Here is a 16,346-nt window from a genome sequence, read left to right as displayed (position 1 = left end):
GATTCTGTCACTTTTTATTGTAATAGAGGACCTGGTTCTCAACACATATTTGGATGACAATGCTGTGTGTTTTTCATTTTTTTTAGGCATAATACTGCAGGTGGGCAGAGGAAAAGTAGAACATTGTTCTCTTTTGGTTATCCTGCTTGAATGGCAATCTTAAGAAGCTCGTGTATAATCCTGATTTGTAATGATGCCTGTAAAAGTGCACAGATGGGTACATAACCATTGCAGCTCTGTAACATTTGCCAAAGACGGTCTTGAAATGTCACTTGACCACCTCATCAAAAAAAACAGCTGCACACATACCTAAGAAATGCTTGCCAGATCTTCTGTGTGAAACACTACCATCTGCCAAGAGATTTGTAATGTGTGACTTCATTCCCTCTTTACTACCTATCCAGGCTGCATGACACAAAAACGTTTAAAAGTACGATGAACTGCATCATTTTCACATTTTTCTCAGAAGTCAGTTTTCTTTCAAGTCCACTGACCCTTGAAATGCTTAAATCTGTTATTGATGAGTTCACAGGCATAGGGAGGAAGCAAAGGGGAAAAAACACAAGTTTTGATTACTCTGTGCAGCAAGGAACTGTCATTGTAACCATACTACATACTAATAATCACCACAGAGAAATCTTTCAAGTGTGATGACATTATGTCTCTAGCAGGCCAAAGTGTCTGATAGCATCTACAGGATATGACAAACTTCTTTATTACTCTGTCAAAGTGACAATGTTGTGAAACCCTGTGATTAAATCAGCTGCTTTGTATAATTGACCCATTCACCTGCATGCTGTCACTTTATCTCCTCTGGGGCTATTTCCAGTATTTCAAACCTCTAAGCTGCTTTCAAAGGAAGAACTGTCCTTTAAAGTGTAAAAATGTGTCACCTGAAAGCAATTTATTCCTTTCCTACAAAGTGTGGCATTTCCCTTTCAACAAGACTGAGTCAGGTTTCCAGATTTATAGTATTCTAAATCAGTATCTTGTAATTCTCTATAAATCCCATAGACTGATTTTAATTTTTTAAAATATGTATAAATTAATCAGGATTTATCCCTGCCAGAGATATGTAAACCTATCTGGGATGAAAGTGCCCTAAAAAGGAATAATAAAAGTCAGTAACCTTTTAAGGTACTTTATGTCAAGATACCTTGTTTAACACTTACATTTTGGGAGTTTTCCTCTCTTTGAGTTAAGCAGAAGTTTTACTATATGACTTTCAAGATGTTGGAACACAATGGCAAAAATAATGGAAACACTCATGGAAAAATCAGTTATGTCTGTGACATCTTGTCCAAATACAAGTAATATGTTGGGTTTCAAATTCCCCTATGTTAAACAGGCATATTTGTGTAAAAACAATGCTGCTAAATGGGACAGATGTTTTCAGTTGTATTCTGAGCCATCCATACTTTGTATCAAGGTCCCTTACTTGGAGACATGTATACCCCCGTGAAAGCTGAGGGTTGAGTACACCATCACCAAAGACTCATTTTGGACATGCCCTGAGATCCTTCTCAACTCATCTCCTGCACAGCTTGAGGAGTCTCTTGATAAAGTATCATCCTGTATCACGTATCAGTATCATCATATACCCTGCATGCTTATCATTGTCTTTATCCTTCCTATACAAAGTGTGCCATTCTCCCCATTCTCACATCAGAGTAGGCTCATCTCAGGTTCCTTAGATCCAGTATTTTCATGCCACATTCCACATCTTTTCCCCAAAAGCTTAGCCTGTACCAATAGCCTCTGCACTGTTTTTTTACCTAGTCAGATTTCTCCTATTAGGCTTCTACATGAAGCCTTTCTCCCTTCTCCATACCCATGCTTCTCGTGCTTTCACATGTTGTGGTTTTCTTTCTCCTTCATGCCAGATCTGTGTTGCACTGCAGAACTCCACACTAGAAATTCACATTTTGTCCCATCCATCTAATTGGGGATATCCCTGCTTACTGCACAGGGGTTGGATTAGATCACTCTTAGAGGTCCCTTGCAACTCAGCACATTCTATGATGCTATGCCAGAAGTTTTGCATGTCTGTTCTAATGTTTGTCCCTCCTCCTATTTCTTATTCTTTTCTCTTCCTTCTCTTTCAAGTTGCCAACAATTTTGAAGTCCATTGGGTTATAGGACCCAAATGAGTAATGTATTGAGACTAACACACTTTTCTGCTACCAGCTAGCTCTTTGAAAAACAGGAGTTTAGTAGTGCATTACAAATTCTAGCTGTCCCTACTGCAAAGCTGGGGAAACATGTTGCCTGCCGCAAGCCCAGCTGGTTTCCAGATACAGCTGGGTAGGGCATGTGCTAGCAGCTCAACACAGTCTTATCCAGTATTGACAAGGGGAAAATCAATGTGACTACAGGCAGTGAGAATTAAAGTTGTACAGATTGATAACTTCATACATTCTTTAACTCTTCAGTATAACTCTGTGGGAGTCTTCACTCTTTGGCCATTCCTCACCCCTATTTTCATCCACCTCAGTAAAGTTTTTTCCTATCAATAATAGAAAAGTTCCCTGAAACTTCTGATTCAGTCCTGTAATCAAAGTCTACTGCATCACATTTAAGCTGAAAGTGGCATGAAGTTCTAAGAAATAGTCTTGTCTATTCAGTCAGCCACTGAAACATGAAAACCACAAGTGACACATCAGATGCCTCAAAGTTATGTTTTAAGATGAGGTATCACGTAGTAAAATAATTTTCAGAACACTCAGCTACCAGTTTTGGTTTGGGTTTTTTTTCTCAGACAGGGTCAGGCATTATTTTGTAATCATATTATCTTCCAGATGAAACTGGCTCATGTTTGCAATGAAACAATTTGTCACTGTTAGGGTGACAAACATTTTTACTCACCTAAAGGAAGTCACACCATTCCCTGTTTATACTGTAACTTCAGTTGTTTTTGTTTGGGTTTGTGAGAGGAGGGGATTGTTTTGGTGGTTTGCTTGCTTTTTGTTTTATTTTGTTTTGGTTTGGGGGGGTTTTATGTAACCAAAGCCTTTCTGAAACTCTTTCCTTATACTGAAATTAATTTCAAATGCTGGAGTTAATGCCTCTTCAAAACTTTTGTCCTGTGTTCACTTTTCACTTTGGTCCTTCGATTTAGTTTTACCTACAGACAATTTAAGGTTTTCCACAAGGCAAGCAACATTTAACACAAGAGTTAAAAATTGTTATATGCAAACTGGTTTTAGGACAGAAATCATTAATTAATGACAAATCATTGATTCAGACACTGAAATTACTATTGGGGCTTGCAGATGGTAGTGATGCAGGAGCATTTATTCAACATAATTTTGCCTGCAGTGGCCTTCTCACTATACGCATCATTAACTCCTTTATGTGAAGTTAACCAACAAACAAGAAGAGAATAAATTCAAAGTAAAAAAGGAAGTTGACACAAACAGCCATAGTGTCTTCCTTTGGTTTCTTGGGTTTAGGTTTTTAAACTTCAAAACTCAAGTGTTTGGTTTTCTTGGATTCATTTCTTTAAAGCTTAATAAGCAGCAAGCTGTGATGTGATAGACTGTAAGCATTAGGGCTTCTGATATTCTTGCACAACACAATTGATATTAACCTTCCTACTCCTTTGTATTCCACAGAATATGCACTTCCTCTGGGAACTAGTATACCTCAAGGAAACTAAGACAGTAACGCATAATGTGAACTCTACCAATGTCATGCCACTGATGGACACAGAATCACATCCCAGGGAAAGCTGAACTCCTGTTAGATCAGTGGCTTTCTTCCTTATTGTCGTGCGGGGCAGGGGTTGGAGACGCGACAGTTCATGAACAGTTTCACTGGAAATTAATCCTAGCTTAAAAAAACAAAGAAACAAAACCAGACACAGCATTGTAAAGATAGTGTTGATGACAAACGACTACTGAAATGCAATTGCTAGACTTTTCTTCTGTTGCTTTAGCTGTGCCATCATGTTTCATGATGTGGATGTGAACTGCAAGGGGAAACAGCCATTTCTGGTACCAAATTGCTGTGCTGACTCCAGCTGTGAGCCAGTAATTGGGGTTTTTTTATGTGAGGCAAGAGAAGATGGGCACATTTTGAATCTGTTAAAGTGTAGTACAGGCTGGCCAATCTACTTGAACAATCCCAGGCTAGTTTAATGCACAAACAGCATGGAAAAACTGTGATTCCTGTGTACTGAATAGATAGCTTCAGCCTGAGGGCTTTTAGGAGAGTAAGAAGGTAATAGGTATAATAGTGCACTGCAGTACTGGCATGATAAATCACCATCAAACAAGCATAATTCAAGCTAATATGTAAGTAGGAATAACTGGTTTTCAGCTGACTGAACATCTTGGGATATGTGTAGTTTGGTCTTCTATGATTATTATCTTTCCCAAGATGTACAAAGTCCCTGCTTTTCTTGCCAGACATATTTACTATGTTGTTGTACTGAGCTCCCACTGTATGAATCATATCTACCTAAAATGCATTCAGAGAAATTCCAGTGGTCCCATATTCAGTCTTGCCCTGAGTTGGGTAAAGTATCAATGCTTATAAATATCTAAAAGGTGGATGTCAAGAGGATGGAGCCAGACTCTTCCCAGTGGTGCCCAGCAACAGTACAAGGGTAACTGGCACAAACTGTAACACTGGACGTTTCATCTGAACATAAGGAGAAACTTTTTTACTCCTCTGTAAAGGTACCAGAGCACTGGAACAGGCTGCCCAGAGAGGCAGTGGAGTCTCCTCCAGAGAATTTCAAAACCCACCTGAACACATTCCTGTGCAACCTGGTCTAGGTGAACCTGATTTAGCAGTGGAGTTGGACTAGATGATTTCCACACATTCCTTACAACCCCTGCTATACCATGACTCTGTGATTGTGTGAAGTATGAACCACGCTGGGTTACTAGCTCCAGTACACAAGAGGTTCTCAAACCAGAATCAGAGGGTGCTTGGTAGGACTACTTAGAGCACTGACCATACACATACAGGAGTACGCCTGTCACATGGATGCATCTTTAGATACCTGAGTCCCTAAAAGTCAGATTTGCAAATTACTTTTAAAGAAAGGTTTAGATTTCCCAGCAATGTAATTCTTGGTGATCTGTGGAATGAGAAGCACTCACTACCATGCAACTGGAGACATTCATTCAGGCACAAATGGGTGGCTGTGGTGGGGGCATGTTAGTCCCTCCAGGATGAGAAAGTGAAGCTATGTATCAGATGAGAACGAGTATCATCTGTAGTCCTATCACTAATGACCAGCAGGAGATGTTTCAGAAGAAGTTTTAAGTTTAATAATTTGCCCAAAGAAGAGTTTGTGTTAATGCTCCTTTCCCTGCTCCTCTGGCTTAATGAAAGGCTTATGCATTGAAGTATGAAGGTTTCTATCCCTTTACACATGTTTTATACAATCTAATCCTTTCTTTAAATTTTATCTCATCCAACAGTGAATGCATTCACTTTAGCAGCTAATGTTTCCTTTCAGCCCTTTCAAGTTTGTATCTTTTTCATTCCACTGGATGAACTCATGTTCTTAAATTATGAAAAAAAAAACCCCTCCTATCAGGACTTATCTTCTTCATGCCATTTATTATTTTTCATGAAGATCTATCATATCCTTTCTTCATGCCATCCCTAAGCAGGTCTAATCTTTTCGGTTTCTCCAGATAACAAAATCTTCTCTCTCAGCCTCTAACCATTTACATTGCCTGTCTCCAGGTGCATTTTGTAGCTGCTGTATCTATTTTGCAGCTGAGTTCCCAGAACTGAACAAAGTACTTCAGATGCAGCAAATAACAAATCTGTGGGAATTACAGTATTTTCTGTCTGAGATTTTCTTTCCCACTAGCATTTTGTTCAATGCTGCTGTCCACTGGGCTTTCCACAGTAATGCTTTTCTGAGCAGTTGCACTCTATAAGATCCCAGTAAGTTGTATGAATAGCACAAACTACACCATCCAGAGTTATGCTTTCCTAGTGCTAATCCCCTTAGCCACTGTGGTGTTTATTCAGCTACTTAGGTTAGGCTTCTCTTCACCATCTCTGAGGATCCTCTTCAGTAAGCAGTATTATACACCTAGAATGTTGCCACATCATTTTACCCCATTCCAGATAAATAATACTTTAAACATGATCTTTTAACTCGTGTGCTTCCTTGAGATGTCATGTTGTCACAGGAGGCTGTAAGCTTATACACTCAAAATATATAAATGCTGCCTCGCAGAAGGAGTACAAACACAGTCAAGCATGTCTACAATGGCACTGCACTTCAGCTCAGATATTGCCTGTTTCTCAGCAGGCTGCTTCACTGCCTTGTTCTGAGTCGCTGTGGTATTTCAATAGAGCACTACATGGTGGAGGGTAGGGACAAACCTGGTCATGCTGAAAGCCAACCAGATAGTAATGTTTCCTTTCTGATGGTTTTGAATGCTCAGCACCACAAGTCTGGATGATAACAATTTTGTTAAATGATCAGCTGCAAATCCAAATATATTTATACACATTTGATTTTCTTAATGCCAGTATCTACTTAATGTGGTCAAAAAGGAGAACTAGGAAGGCTGGGAATCCAAGTGTGTACCCCAGATACCACAGGCACCTGTTAGAAGCACCTGACAAAGCTGGGGAGGACCCTGTGTCTGTTTGGCACTCTCTTTTGTGCTGGTGCAGCTTTGTCTCCACAGGGCATCCAGAAATCTCAGGCTAAGGTATAAAATACACATTTCTGCCCAAGGGAAAAAAAAAAGGATATGTCTCAGGAAATACAATTGATAGATAGCCCTGGGGAAAGTATATTTTCCTTTCACAAAGTGAGAGCCTAGGAGTTCATCCCCTGTTTTAGCAGATTCATACTTTATTGCTTCCTTCAATTCCCATTTCAACTAATTTTCCAGATTCAAAAATCTCTAATTTCCAAAAGGACTGCTAGCCTACAGACATAGAGAAATTGGTTTTTGCACTGTCTCCTGGCAGAATTATGATGATTATCACATTATTTAAAATTTATATTACACACACCTAAAAGGCCACAATTAAATTAGGTCCCACTGTGCTTGCCACTACCCAATTGTTTAACAATTCCTGAAGGCATTCCAGGCCCTCTGGAAACACAGTTAATTCCAAGTGAAAACTCTTCAGGGCAGAAATTACCTCTATTTTTGTATTGTAGTGAAACAATGCCTGGCACTGGTGCAGCCTTTAGTCTGCACCTCAATCCTAATAATAATAATAGTAATGACAATTAATATTAGTATTAAATATTGTTACCTCAGTTTTACCACAGGTCCCTCCCCACCTTTAGAATAGAATAGAATTAACCAGGTTGGAAGAGACCTTCGAGATCATCATGTCCAACCTATCATCCGACACCACCTAATCAACTAAACCATACAACCAAGCATCCTGTCAAGCCTCGCCCTGAACACCCCCAGCGTCGGCGACCCCACCACCTCCTCAGGCAGCCCATTCCAGTGGGCAATCACTCTCTCTGTGTAAAACTTCCTCCTAACCTCCAGCCTAAACCTCCCCTGACGCAGCCTGAGACTGTGTCCTCTTGTTCTGGTACTGGTTGCTTGGGAGATGTTTAAACATCATGTGCTAATCGTGTTCGATTCCTTCATTTGAAGCATTCTTTACTTAATGTTTCAGTGCTGTGCTGAGGATACTTTGCTCTGCTTACAGGGAGCAAAATGTCCAACGGAATAAGCTTTTGGTGGGATGAATGGTTTTTGGAGCAAGGACAAAGAGCAAAAAGAGAGGGGACACCACCAAGAGCTGTTCTCCTGCTCCACAGGAATGTTAAGATTTGTTCAATGTTCCACAAAGAACTCCTTCAGTACACTGAGTTACTGGGAAATATCCTTCATGCTGAGAAAGACGCACATGTCACTGCTGAGTCAGAAGCTGGCAATGGTCATATCAGCACATATTTCATTTGTTATTATTATTATCTGTATGTGTGTGTGCACCCCCTTATTCCAAAGAAGTATAGGCGCCGAAAAAAATGTTGCCAGAAGGCATTCCAGTTGTAGATTTTTAAAAGTGTTGTCTGGGAGAAATAGGGACACACTATCAAAACGAGAAGGCAAGATAGCTTAGTGTTAAAATGTCACAAAATATTTTGCTGATTTAATATTGACTTGCTACTGCAATGCAAGAATTTACTGTCTTTTGTGTTCATTCCCTTCACCATACCTATAGAAACATCAGGACTGTAAACCCCCCAAGCATTGGCACATTTGCATTTACTGCCCTACTTTGTAAATGCTGTTAGAAAAGTTAGGATCCAAATGACATTAAGCTAGATAAAATTAAATATATTTCAAGCAAAGACTGAACAAAAATGCAGCAACAGTAAAACACTTTACAAGCACTTGAATGGTGAACTGGCTGAGCCTCTGCCTTAAGGATACAGGTGATACCCGTCTACAAAAATGGCTTATCTCTGTTAGTAAAATATTATTGTAACCTTGATAGGAAAAGTTATCTAGAAGGCACAGATATCTGCACGGTGCTAAGACACATCCAATTGTGCCTACCTGTGAGTCTTTCAAGATATCACACAATTGTCTCAGTTGTACCTTCTGGAATTGCCCTTCAGCCTAGAGAGGGAAATCTGTTTCTAAGTCTGTGTGTAAAACTGCATTGAAGATTCAAAGCCCCAGTAACATGTGAAATAATATCTGTACTCAGGTGCTTTGTGAAGACCAGATAGTAAGTCTTTCCTATAATTTTTCTAGCCTTTCCTACACTTCCACCCAGGAGAAAGTGATATGAAATTCTTTTGTAAGAGAAATGAATAGGCATTAGAGCAGCAGCATTGTGTTTCTTGCTGTCAAAACAATAACCATTTCTATTAGCACCAAGCACTAAACATTCTCTTTTCCAAATCCCTCAAGTTAAAAAGCATCCCCCTTTTTCCAAAAGGTTTTACAATATGAATTGCTCTCCAGCTTGCTTTTTGTTTTAAAGGAGCTATATCTATTAAGAATACTCTTACTCCATTTGATTAAAAGGATGAAAGTATATATAGGAAAAATGAGAACTATGCTACAAGTATGTGGCACATCTTTCAACTCTCTAATGTTACTCTCCATCTCACAGCAAGCAAATTTGCTATGAGGCAAAAGAAAAAAATTAATTCAGCCCTGCTGTGCTCTAACTGGATTTATTTCTCTTTTTTTACCTCTAGAACTAGTACTTAGCATGCAAATTAGATAGATAAATATGTGGTGACCCCCTGTCTTTCACACCCAACCTTCTGTCTCCCTCGTTTGTGCTGTCATTGTCATTTGGCTGTGCTGAGGTCTGCCAGCAGTTCTGCTGTAAGCTGTGCTGTTTTGTGAAGAGCTCCTGTGGGGGGTCTTTCTTGTCTTTGGCAAACTCTTCCTGAAGAGTGTTTTCTGCAGTGTGCCAACAGCTCTTGGCACCAATTCGTCAGCTCACAGTGACTTGCAGTGCTGATACTTAATAGTCATCCCCTGTAGCTTAGCAGTGGCAGTAGCTGAGATGGATAATGCGGCTTCTGAGCTGCACCTTGCATGTTTGGTTTCTTCTATTTGGCAAATTTAATCAACGTAAACCAGGAAAAGAGAAAAGCAGCAATCCATCTTGCACTTCACAGGCTGTTTTGTCAGCTTTACTACTACTGAGAGAATGTTTTAGGGCAAGAAATTATAACAGATTCAAAAAACCAATACCACTAAGCCTTCAGTGGACAACGAGGAGAGGAAAAAAAGGAGGTACTGCCTCAGCTTTTGTCAGTCATGCCAAGCAGGGAGAAGGACCTGAAGATGGGTGTCAGTGACATACACACCATAGGCTGTTGCTGTAGGAGAGCATGTCATCCTTGACTCTCCTAAGTGATGGGACACAATGGTATCTCCTAACCACCGGGCCACTTTACCCTAATCCATTCTCAGCCTTTCCCTCCTCATCCTTCCCACTACCACCCGCATCTTCCCCTCCTGTTTTCTGCCTGCACAGCATCCAGGACAACGAGCCCTGCTCCTCCTCATCCTTAGAGTCTGCTGCACCAAACAAAATGCAGTGCAGCAGACCAAAAGCCCACCGTGACCTTGGATTGTGCTTCAGCAACCACGAGCTGCTGTTCAGATAGGTCCCAGCAGCAAGTTCCCACACCGAAGCAGCTCCTCATCAGAGGATGTGGATCTTAATCACTTTTACAAAATTAAACACTATTGCTAAAAAAGTTTGAACCTGGTTTTGTGGGGCTTTTCTGTGCGATGCTCTGGGACCAAATGGGCTAGTAAAGGCAGGGGGGCAGGAGTGGGAGGCCAGGTCAAGCCCGGCCATTTCATGATGTGGCCGCTGCCCAGGGGTCCTTCATGTGAGTGTATCGCTCTGTGCGCTTTCGGGGGGAAGTCTCGCAGAAGAGGTAATCTGAGTTCCCCATCGTGGCCGGGCAATCAGGTTGAGGTGAGGGCGGCGAGACGCCTGCCCACCCCCTTGCCGGGCTGGGCGGTGCCGAGGGCTGACTGCAGGCGGCGGAGGAGGAGGAGGAAGAGGCCAGGATATTCCTGAATGAACGGCTCCCTCCTCACCCCACAACTCCTCCCGCCTCCCTCCCGCCACTCGCTTCGAGGCGCAGCCAGTTTCTATAGCGACAGCTCTGATCCGCGGCTCTTCCGAGTAGTAACAAAGCCGGCTGCCCGCTGCCGCGCTGGGGCTGAAGGGGGACGAGGCTCCCTCTCCCGCAGACACCCCGCCCGCGGCGGCCCAGACAGGTATGGAGCGAGGGGCTCCCCGCCAGCCCCGGCCGGGGCTGGGTGATCGCCATGGCGGAGAGGCTCCCTCGCGAGCCGGGCGGCAGGGCTCGGGGACCTGCCGCCGGGTAACGGCTGCGGGAGAGGCTCCTCCGGGAGCCGGGCGGCGGCGGGCGTCGCCTGAGGCGCGCCTCGGGGCGGCTGATGGGCGGCGGGCGCCGCCTAAGAGGCGGCTGAGGAGAGGCAGAGGGGACTAGGGAGACGCGTCCGTTCGTCCCTCAGTCCGCGTCTGTGGCAACAGATGGAAAGCGGGGAGGGTTACTGCAGGTATGCACGCGGCGGCCCCTTTCCGACTTGCCTCGGCAGGGCTGAGGGCACAAGGGCAACGCGTCCGGCTGAGGAAGAACCGGCGCTCGCGGGGTGGGCTCGGCAGCTCAGCTCAGCTCCCCTCGCCCTGCTGGCGCCGTCGTTAGGGGCGGGCCGGTGGGGAGTGAGTGCCGGCCGGCTCCGCGCCCCGGGCTGCAACCGGTGGGCTTGGCTTTGCCTTTCCTCCCGGAGCAGCCCATCCCCTCCTCAGGATTATTCCTTGATTGTAATAATTTGTTGTTGTTATAAAAATATGCTTCCCGCCCGCCCGGAAATTTTGGGGCTACGAAGTTTAATTTGTTCAGCTTTATAATGTTGAATAGGATGAGAAGCTTTAAAATACACTACGTAGGTTTAAAAAAAAATAAATAAATCTGAAAGACAGTATTGAAAAGTAATCATGAAATTACTGCTTGTTTTTAGGAGTAAGTGTACCGAAATAATTTAACGTGACACGAGCCTGTAGCTTTCAAAGTCAGCCTGGTACATTAGAAGACACAGCTGAGGTAAAATGGTAGAGGTGGTAAGTGTTTGCTTATCTTGGGCAACCAAGCTTAGTCAAGAATTAGCCACTCTTAGCTCTTGAGATGCTCATGCCAGAGGGTCAATGAGAGGGTCAGTGAGAAGGTCACGAGCAGGACAGTTGCCTGAGCTCTGTAGAGGCTCAATGAGTACTGTCTGAGCTGTAGTGAATCACCATCCCTTTTAGAAGAAGTTTAAAATTCAGAGCGACTTCCCAGTGATAAGAGAAGGCTGACCCTGCATGATGAGGTCCTTAGGAGCAGCCACTATGGTTCATTGCTGAGTGATTTAGGAAATAAACTAGTTGATAGGTCAATCAAAATTGTGACATGTATGCAGCCAGGAGAATGCTCTAGATTGGAGTCTTGGATATGAGCAAGAAATTAAAAAAGGAAATGGAATGTGAGATTGCAAGATGAAGAGAGTGTGGCTATCATAGTTATTGAGTGGGTGGACAAAAAACCTGAAAAGTAAGGTGTAATCTAAATATCATATTATGTGATTTAAAACACTGTAGATGAGTAATATCAGGGTGGCAGAACTCAGAGGCTAAGTATTGACTGGAGGAAGATTGAGAGGTATATAAAATAGTTAAATGAAAAGTGGCACTATCAATACCATTTGAGCAAACTGTGAAAATATTTAATAGGTTGGAAAGAAAAGATACAGCTCTCTTCAACAGTGATGAAAACGAGTTGCATATGAAATGGAGAGGCTTCTCTTGCAAGAGATGTGCAAGTTTTACATGAGGGTTAATCAAGGTTAAAACAGTTCTCAGTGTAACATGTAAATGAGAAATACAGCAATCAATACAGTGGAATTCAGATCTGGTTTGTTAAAACACAAAGACAGAATTTCTTTGTTCTATTATTTGCAATGTTTTGCTCAGTGTTTATCAGTGTTTGTCCTTTGCTTCTTTCAGAAGTGTCACCACAGTTGTTTGGTTGAAAAAGTTATAGCCTTCTTATGAATGACCTCTGGTTTTTATGCCACACCGAAAAGCACACTCTTGAGTTTATTTAATGTGTAAAACATGGAGACCTCAGACTATCTTAGCATGATAGAAAATAGCATTTCGAGAAGAAACCCTGGGCTATCTGTAACTGAATGCAGCTAGCAGGAAGGAAAAGGTCAGCTGTGACTTCTGTTCTCTTCGCTTGATGGCAGACAAGGAGAAGCATCAGAACTCGGCATCACCTTAAAAGCTAAAGACGTAGGCAAAAATATTCATGGTTAGTCTGTGACATTTCACTCTTAAAATTGTTCCATGTGGAAGAATTGCAAACTTCAATTGATGAAGTTTATCAGAAGGAAAAACAACATAGTAGTTGAGGCAGTACCAGCAATGAATGCAGTAGCTCACTGTAGACAGTATGCCCCATAATACAGCCTGAGATGTGTATCTACTGGTCCCAGCAGTTCTAGCACTTAGATCATGTTTTCACAGACTCTCATTTCACACCTTTCTAATGTTCCTCAGTCCAGACTAGGTTTATTGGAAGTCTGTTCTCAAATTGTCACAAAAGCATCCTCTAAAACTCTGCAGTTTATACAGTGAAATAAGGCCACTGCAGAAGTCTGCTTGCCAGTATTCCTCATGCTGTTACGAGTTTACCCTGTTTGTCTATGTCCTCAGTTTCATGACTCTGTTCAATGTTTTTGTGGAGATGTATGTGTGCTTGCTGTAGCCAGCAGCTATTTCAAGTATACGGGCTGTGATTTCAGTCCTTCCAGCAAGGTTGCTAAGGAGTGTTAGGAAGCCTCAGAGAGCAAGCTGGGGAAATTCTCTTGTGGCCTTTGCACACAGTGTGTGCTGAAGTGCTTCCTATCCAATATAAACTACTCTTCTGATAGTAACATAGTATGAGCAGATGTGTACCTTAGTGTAGTGTGACATATGATAATTGTGTCTTTCTAGTATAAAGAAAACCTTTGCAAGTGAGAGACTGCTGTGGTAAGCTGCAAAGAGCTCAGGCCTCCTGAAAACTTACCTTAGGTTTCAGATTCATTTGCAAGGACACATAAACAAGAACAAGATGTACAGCTTTTAGCCTTCTATAGCTCTGCAATTTTTAAACCCCAGTCCTCTAGTTTCATCCAGCTTGGTTTTCCTGTAGGGATAATGCAGTGCAGCAGTTTAGGCATAATAAATGCCATGATTTAACATACTTCTCCCATTTTATCTTCGTCACTATCAACAGATGAACCCATTTTTTTTCAGATCTGATGGTGCCACAGCTAAATTATTTTGAAAGGAGGGGTATACATGCGAGTGCCTAACTTGGATAAATTTCCAAGTGGATGGAGGTCTTTAATAACTCTCTAGGCAGAAACCTTTATTAACTCTTCAAACAAGATCTATGCAAACAGTCAGTAAAAGTTCAAATTACACAGCAGCAATTTAAGTTTAGTCCAAATAGTGTGAAAACCTCAGATGAAGATGTATGTGGCTGCAGTGAGAAGCAAGGTGGGGTTTGATGTGCAGCTTGCCCTGGAGTCAAGGGGCGTGATGGGAGGGCTAGCTGGGGCTGGTATGAGGAGTCAGGTTGAGGTGGCACTGGAACTAGGACAGGCTGGTGGAGACCTGGCTAGGAATATCTGTATATATTAGACTGTGTGCTCTGTATCCTCCCAGTGTATGGCACAGTTAGGGGCTGAAGGCTTCTTTTAGGCCCCCTTTTGTAAACCATGAAGGCTTCGTCAGCAGTATCTGTGACAAAAGGTGTTGATCAGGAAACCCAAACCTTTCCATAATAGTTTCAGGGCAGGTGGTGTTCCAGGCAGGGGAACTTACCTTGGCAAGCAGTTCATGGCAAAGAAGAAAACTCATCTTTCAGATGATGGATAGCTTATCTGGAAATCTCAGGCAGGAGATGTGCTCCTGTGAACAGGAAGTAAAGCACACATCCCTTGGTGACTCACAAGCAGTGACCTGATCAGAGTCTGCTTGAAAAATTGTCTGACCTTGAATCTTCTTCTGTGAAATAGCTTTGTGAAAGCATGGCTTGGCTCCTGAGGAGCCTACCCTACAGGTGTTTACCAAGAACCTGCAGAAGCCATTTGCTTCCTAATACATGACAGGGGACCTAGAGTATCTCCACAGCAGTATTCTGTGATGGAAACAAACCTACTCAAACCTCAAGCTGATACTGGCCTTTCACTCTATACAATTCCTACAAGTAATTCTCAAAAAAGCTTGAAATGGCTTACCAGTACCTCTGCTACTATTGAAAATACTTAGCTTATTTAACTAGAATTTTATAAACACCTTAAGCAGAAATTTTGAGTAGCATTTGGCTCACCCTCTGTCCAGGTGGAGTGTTGTGTAACATCCATGTGTAAGGAGGGCTTTTATCTTCCTGTAGCTTTTTCAGTACACTGAATTACACTCATATGCTGTTAAAGTGACAGCCAAATGAAAGTCACAGACAGACATGTAGTGTTTGGTGCTAGGTTTAAATGGTACAGTGAGTGCGTTGTGGGGCCACAAGTTAAGAAAGAGAATAAAACAAAGCATTCATTAAATAACCACCAACTCTCCTGCACACCAAATGAAGCTTCCTGTGGAGGAAAATGATGTGTGATTGTGTGACTAAAATTGTATTGTAACATGGAGTCAATGAAAAGCTGGTGTTTTGTAATGTTCTAGTACTTGTGTTTGCTTTCAGCATATTGCACAAATTTTGCTGTATCCACTAAATCAAAGAGTGCTTTTGTACCTGATCCTTAATTGCTTTATTCCTGTAATCAAGTTGACTCTCATTCTCAGATAAGCTAAACAGATAGAGCTCTTTATAGCCTTCACTTGAAGGAGTTTTGTTCATCTTCTGATGATTTTGAGGGGGGGAGAGGGGGTCTGGCCTCACTGTTTCTGTTAGAAACTAACCAGTTCTTCAATATTCTTTATAAAATGTGAACATTAGAACTGTGCAAATACTTTAGTTTGACTCTCACCAAAATATAAATTGTAGTGGTATCTAGAGGTAAAAAAACAGCTGTATTTCCCTCCTCACCCATCCCACCTTGTTAACTCCATATTACTAAGATCTCAGAGAGTCACAGAGGGTGAAGCATTATGTCCCTACACATAGCTGAACCTGGACCTTTAATGGTTCCTTCCAACCCAAATGATTCTATTATATGACTCTATGTTTTTTTAGATAATTTGTTTTCTGTTAGTCAGTGCCCCATTCCCAAAGACTGGTTTGGTAACACCAGAATCTGTATCTGATTGTATTCAGATGCATTTTGTTTGAATGAGCTTGGTTTGCCATATAATTCTGTCTTCTTAATTGTTTACTCTTCTGCCAAATTCTTGTGTAATCTGTACAATTTATCAGACATTATTTTACATTTCCTTCAAGTCCACTAGTGAAAACACTTCTTCACCTAGTCCTCAGCCCCTCCCCTCAAAACATGCCTATTTGATGATCCCTTCTGGCAGGGTTTAGTGGGAAAATGTCTATGAACCTTTAACCTACAGTGTAGGTTAGGTACTCATCTTACATGAAAAGTCATACCTTTTTCTCTGCCTCAATCTGATACAGTAACAATGCATCTAGCACATACTTCAATGTTAAAGAGGAATGCTGTTTTCTTTTGTTACTTTCTCATTTGATGTGTATCACTCAAGCAAAGTTGCTTGAGTGCAAGTGCTCTTTGCATTTTTCAGTATTCTAAGGTATTTCTCTGTTCTGTGCCACCTCCATGACTGATCTGAAGCTCTTATCCCCCCTATTTGTCTCT

At 42.0% G+C, this 16,346-nt stretch overlaps 1 protein-coding gene across 2 annotated transcripts in view; it reads left to right on the top strand.

Annotated features, from left to right (window-relative positions):
• Positions 1–10,558: 10,558 nt before the first annotated feature.
• The window catches only part of RNF182 (ring finger protein 182), a 30,548-nt gene continuing 24,760 nt past the window's right edge, over positions 10,559–16,346 (top strand). For both annotated transcript variants that reach the window (XM_054164190.1, XM_054164189.1), the window contains exon 1: positions 10,559–10,733. The gene's annotated coding sequence lies outside the window, so the exon portion shown is untranslated. The remainder of the gene's footprint in view (positions 10,734–16,346) is intronic.

Source organism: Dryobates pubescens, chromosome 9, assembly GCF_014839835.1.
Source record: "Dryobates pubescens isolate bDryPub1 chromosome 9, bDryPub1.pri, whole genome shotgun sequence".
Taxonomy (NCBI): Eukaryota; Metazoa; Chordata; class Aves; order Piciformes; family Picidae; genus Dryobates; species Dryobates pubescens.
Note: the sequence above shows the minus strand (reverse complement) of the source record. Positions and strands in the feature narration are given on the sequence as shown.